This window comes from Myotis lucifugus, unplaced genomic scaffold (genome assembly GCF_000147115.1).
Source record: "Myotis lucifugus unplaced genomic scaffold, Myoluc2.0 scaffold_103, whole genome shotgun sequence".
Taxonomy (NCBI): domain Eukaryota; kingdom Metazoa; phylum Chordata; class Mammalia; order Chiroptera; family Vespertilionidae; genus Myotis; species Myotis lucifugus.
Genome location: NW_005871151.1, coordinates 3,633,268 through 3,639,486, shown reverse-complemented (window position 1 = coordinate 3,639,486; position 6,219 = coordinate 3,633,268). Strand labels below are relative to the sequence as shown.

The 6,219-nt window shown below is 41.6% G+C and overlaps 1 long non-coding RNA gene across 1 annotated transcript; it reads right to left on the bottom strand.

Moving 5' to 3' along the window:
* Positions 1–1,593: 1,593 nt before the first annotated feature.
* On the bottom strand, positions 1,594–5,358 carry LOC106697809. Its single transcript, XR_002830197.1, has 3 exons — positions 5,317–5,358; positions 1,726–1,798; positions 1,594–1,629 (listed from the first exon to the last, which is right to left on the bottom strand). It is a non-coding gene; the product is annotated as an uncharacterized LOC106697809 (long non-coding RNA).
* Between the last annotated feature and the right edge of the window lie 861 nt (positions 5,359–6,219).

Genomic DNA, 6,219 nt, shown 5'->3' with positions numbered 1-6,219 from the left:
GGGGGACCCTTTTATCCTTCCACAAACATACACCAACCACACACAGTCACGCCACCCCAGAGGTCTTCTCTGCACTGAAGGCCTGTCCTTTCTTTGCTTGCCAATACATATTTACACATCAGGGCTTATATTTAAGCATAGTCCTCTTACTATTCCCATAAATGGTGCTCGTCCAATGTGCTAAGAGCCAGATATCAAACGGGGAGGCCCAAGGACGTCTCTCAGGCAGTAGTTTGGCATTTCACCCTGTTTGACAGCAGGAATCCACTCGGTGGTCTAGGTGGCCTGGAAAAGACTGCCTTCTTCTAGAGATCTCGGTAGCAAAGACGGTAAAAGCATTCACTTTGCAAGCAGGTAGGCTGGGCTGAGCGGTGGCTTTTCCACTGATCTTGGGTCTCTGACTTCATATCCCTGCCTCAGTTTCCTTCCCCGAAACATGGGAATACTAACCAGGAGGAGGAATCACCATTATCCCCATTTCACACATGGGGAAAGCTGAGGCACAGAGAGATTGTCTCAGATGAAGCCACTAGTGGATAGCACAGCTGGAATTTGAACCCTGGCAGACTGGCCACTCCCTGCACTGCCTGCCATACTTACGCAAAATTTCTTCTGTAACCCTCCGAACGACTCTGCTAATGAGAACTTGGACAAATTCTTAACCCACTCAGTCTTCATTGGCTCAAGAGAAAATAAGGTTTTGTTATTGCAGTCCCCATAGGATATCTTAGGAAATAACCAAGGGATAATGCAGGTGATAATAGGATTAGCCGTGCGCCTGAGCAGTTGCAAGCACAGTGATAAAGAAAGCACAGTGGTAACGGTAACCAGGTTGCTAGCATCACAGCATCCATTTGACTTTAATTACTTGTTTCTGTGTTTGTGATTTTCTCGAACTACATGCCTAGTACGTGTTCCGGGTGGACAGAAATTCTATTCCTTTGTTGTTGTTTTTTAAATCCTCACCCGTGGATATTTTCCCATTGATTTCTAGAGAGAGTGGGAGAGGGAAAGACAGAGAAATATCGGTGTGAGAGAAACACATCAATTGGTTGCCTCCTGCACGCGCCCTGACCAGGGCCCAGGCCAGGGAGGAGCCTGCAACCGAGGTAGGTGCCCTTGGCTAGAATCGAACCCAGGACCTTTCGGTCCACAGACCAACGCTTTATCCACTGAGCGAAACCAGCTCAGGCAGGAATTCTCTTTCTTATTTGACCTTGCACTCCCAGCCTTTAGCAACCTGACACAGACCTGGAACAAACTGTGCTTTCAATGTTATTCATTGATGAATGAATAAATGGCTTTAATACTGCCTTTCCCTTGGATTGCTGTAAGGATTCAATGAGGTAATGTATGTAAAACAGCTAGTACAATGTTTTGGCTTGAGAATTCCACCCAATTAGTGTCAGATCTTTCCCCTTTGCCACCAGAGCACATTACCTGAGACAAACACACTGGAATCACATGGTCCAGCGAGTAACACACAGAATGTCTGGGCTCCTCTGATGAGCACAAACATCCCAGCCAGAACCCGTGCACCACGTGACGTGGGCAGGTGAACTGAAGAGGAGCACCAGCTGGGATCCACCCTGAATCACGGAGAACCACGCTGTGGGCATGTTTGAAAGTCTGGAGAGCGGGAAAGGGAAGGCACTTGATGTATTGACTGATTACAGTGACTAATTAAGTCCATGCACGGTACACACACAGGCAGCTCTTACTTACTGGGTACCAGGAAAGAGTTTGGCAGAGATGAAGGAAAGCGCAGCCAGTCCATCCATGAGCCAACGTGCTGCATCTATAAAGGGATGAATCAGCTGAGCACAATTGGAAACAGAAACTGCCGACAATGTCCAGAAACTCTAAATAGAAATAGTTGTTCAGAAACTAAATAGAAATGTAGTGGACCGTTGGGCAAAAAATATCTCTTGCTCAAAATTGCTCAGAAAATAGCTAAAAGCAAGACAACAGGCAGTGCAAACAACATGGACTTGGGCTTCAGACAGACTTCCTTTCCAGTCTTGGCTCTACCGACTGTGGCCTGAGACAAGGCAACTAACGCCTCTGAGCTTCCCATATCCTCATCTGCAAAATAAAGAATCCTCACTTCGCCAAGGTATGAGAAGCTTAATAAATAATTTGTATAAAGGCACTGGCAAGTGGTGTGTCTGCTACCATCACCACCACCACCACCTAAAGGCATCCACCCTGATTAGAGGGTCCATACCACCTGGAATCAGTGCACTCATATCTTCCCTCTTCAGTGGCTCTAGTGGTTGTATTCTTCTGTTTTGCTGTGACTCATGTATTACTATAACTTACCCAGGGCTTGTAATAGGACAAGTGGCAAATAAGAACTCAGAGATGGAAGGTCCTCAAACAAGATAAGCCACTCCAGAAATAAATGACACGGCATTGGCTGGGTTGGGGGGGTGAGGTTAGGAATAGAAGGGGCTGGCATGAACCAAGGAAGCTGGAAGAGGGCAAAGAAGGAGAAAAGAGGCAACAGTAAGAGCTCTAGGGGAGAACTGAAGGTCAGAATTGGCTCAAATAAGGGAGAGGAAGCTGAGTAATAATGCATCATTACCTGCTTCATTGATTCTCCACCTGGGGCTGTCCACCCACACTGCATTATGGAAGGCTGGCAACAGCCAATGAGAAGCAAGCTAATTCATGACTGACAACCCTGGAATATCTCCGGAAGTGGAAAAGCAGATAATGCAGGAGGTAGAAAATGAATCTAGCCTGGAAACAGGGGGCTGACTAAACATCCACATAGTAAGAGCTTTAGACACAGGAGTCGTCTACCCCTCAGGTAATGGTGGGCAGGAGACAGAGTGGGTCTCTGGTGAATCTGGACCAGCAAGTCTCTAGACTTGCCTTTCTCCAACCCTTGCAATAATTCTTATGATGTGAGGAACTTAAAAATTATTATATGTACAGTTCATGGTACAGAAATATAATCAGTGACTTTAAGCTATTACAACCCAATAATAATTTCTCAATGCTCTTCTGAGCAGAGAATGTTTTCTGCAAGTCTGTTTGTTTTGCCTACTCAATTAGCCTAATCTTTTTCTGTGGTTTCTCCCTCCCCATCAAGAATAGCAACTCTAATGCAGCTCAGGAATGTTTTTTGCTTCCTATTAAAATTTTTTAAATCATGTAATTAATTTTACTATCCAAGATGCTAGTAAGATCTGGTCTATGGTATATGACATATGGGGGATTTTTGTTCTTTAAAACCAAAAATACATTGTTAAGCTAAACTTTATTGGAAAAAAAAGGCAATTAAATGTAACTTAAATTTCTTGAAACTAATCTTTCTTTTTGTAAATTTTTGAACTTCATAAAGAGAACACAATTTATTTGTGCCAAATAGTTGGCTTAAAAAATGGAATTTAATTTTTCTGAAAGCAGGTTTCATAGATTTAATCGAAAAAAAAGTTGTAAATTATTTTAACGAATGCTATTTGAATCATGGAAATGTATTGATACTGTTGACTAGTAAAGCTATGGAAATCATAAACCAAAGCAATATAAATAAAAATAAACCCTAGGACAATTTATAGAAGACATCGAAAAAATCAATTTCTTACTAACATTATCAGGCTTAACTGTAGGCCTAGCTGTACCAAAATAATTATAGACATGTGCTTATTTCTTGATTTCTGATAGGCCTGAGTGTACACAAAAAAAATTTATATTGGAATTAAAAAATAAATTTTAACTTTGTAATGTGATACCTGGGTTATTGTTGTTGTTATTATTTACTAAACAAATACTCAATTTTTGGTCCAACTTGTGATAAGTACACAAGATTTTATTTCCAACTGTAGTGAGACCATTTCTGTCCTGGCTCTTGACAGATGTTAAAAGGAAAAACTTGGTCACACACGTGGGAAGCTGAAGGCTGTAGAAAAATGGCCCTTGCAAGGCTGGATATTCTTTTTCACAGAAACCAGAGCTTGTAGGGAGCTGATCAGTAAACCTCTTCTTGAGTTTACTCTCTGGCTGCCCCTCACTGACGTCTTCCTCTTCTCTCAAAGTCAAGTTCTCAGACTGAGCAGAAGAGTCAGAAAGAGGGTCTCTCACCTCGTCACACACATGAGTTGAAAGGGAAGGAAATACTGTCCCCTTTGGTCCTGCCAATCTTCTAGGAGGTTTATGATAAGACTTGAGGCAAAATAATATCCTTCCTCTCTGTCAAGCCCAAGCCGAGTGGAAACTTGTCAAGATTTCCTATTGAAACATGATTTCCCCCCAGACTATTCTTACTTAAATTCAGAACATTCTTTCTAAGGCCTTGCAGAGACTTCCTCCCCCGGCTCATGTGAGGAAAACTGTCTTGAGACAGGCTAATTTCTGCAGCCAATTTTCACCTTCAAACGTCTCAGCAAATCTGGCCAATTATTTTTTTTAATAACCCCGTCATTCATTCACCTTTACTAGTAAGGTCACATGCCTGTTGAGAAGTCTCCTCAAATTTCTGTATATAGAAATCTCTGATGGAGCCAACCACCCATGGGCGACCATCAGTACAGCCACCAACACAATTTCTCTAAGACAGACTTTGTGTTTCTAGATATAAAGAGGAAATATTAAATATAGGTGGGTTTTTGCTTGTTTTAGGCCATTATTTTTGGTAACAGTAAACATTTTCTTGAATTTCAACATCAGTTACATAACTTGCAAATACCACATCATGACATTTATTGGTGAAATCTGCTGACTCGTCAACTTGGATAGAGACCCTATTGTATTTCAGTTTATTACACAAACCTCTTTATCATCAAGTGACATGTCATCGGTGTCTTGACCAATAAAATGGCCTGAAAGTGGGACCTTTTCAATTTCTCCTCCTACATCTTGCCCTACCACTTTACTCATTTTAATTTTACTAGCATTATTAGGTTTTCACCAACGGTGTGACTTTCTTTTTGGGGGTCAATAAGTTCTACTATTAAGTAATTTTTTTCTCCCTGGACCCAAATGTGACTTTTTAAACCAAAGGTTTACCCTGTTTGTTTTGAGATCCCAATAGCCATTTAAAATCACCAGCACCTTTCCATGTCAAAGGGCTGTGATTTATAGTTCGAAGTCATATTTTGCTGAAGCTATCATTGCATTTGTGAGTCATTTGCCGAAGACCCTGCACAGTGGAATAGGACAGCATAGATCACCAACGTATAAATCCATGGATGAGTAGCTTTCACCATAAAGAGGGACTTCTATGGTATGGCACTGTTGCAATAGTGCGGTGAAGTGACTCAAAAGATCGGAATTCACCATTACTAACCTTATCAGAATTGTCCATACCTGTAAGACTGGAAAAGTTCACATGGAAAAACAAACATGAAGAAGAGCCAGGGAACACTAAAAAGGGAAAGTGTTAAAGGGAATGAGCCCTATCACATGTTGGAACATACTATAAAGACAGTGTAACTAAAACAACACAGGGCTGACACACGAATCTACAAACAGACCAATGGAATATAATTGGAAACCCAGAAATAGAATCAAGTACATTTGGAAATTTAGTATATGATAAAGGTGGCCTCTCAAATCATTGGTACAAAGATTGGACTTTTTAGTAAATAGTGCTGGATAACTAAGTAGTCAAGAGGTTGGGCTTACAGAAACAAGATGAGAAGAAGCCCTCCGTAGAGCCAGGAAGAGCTGGCTGGTGCTGTGCCTCTGAGAGGGTTCATGGCACAAAGGAAGCTGGAGGCTGAAACCTACTGCCAGGGTGACTTTGACGGGAAGAGCAAGAAATAAGTTCTCCCTTTCACCTTCCAATCTCCTCTGCAAAGCCAGCTGGTAGAGGAGGAAATGGAGTGAGCAAAGTCCCAGCAGCAGCATCACAGAGCAGAGTATCAGAAGGTGGGTTTGGAGCTGAGCTTACTGGCCAGAAACATGTAAATGCTGAGTCCTTGTTTAGTTAGCGTGCAGCATCCTATAACTCTATTGAGAGGAAGAGCGAGGGCAAATGAAGACAGGATGGGATAACACTCGAAATCTTCATGTTCTTAATAAAACGATAAGGGAATATTCAAAAGTGATGTCAAAAATAGAAATATAAACACAACACTTACAAAAACAATACGAAACAGCTAAAAAATGTTTAAGGAATGGGATGTGGGTGGGGAAGAGAGGGAGAAGTGGTTAGCTTTTTAAATTATAGACACATTTGACTTTAATTTTTAAAAAATTAAAACGAAT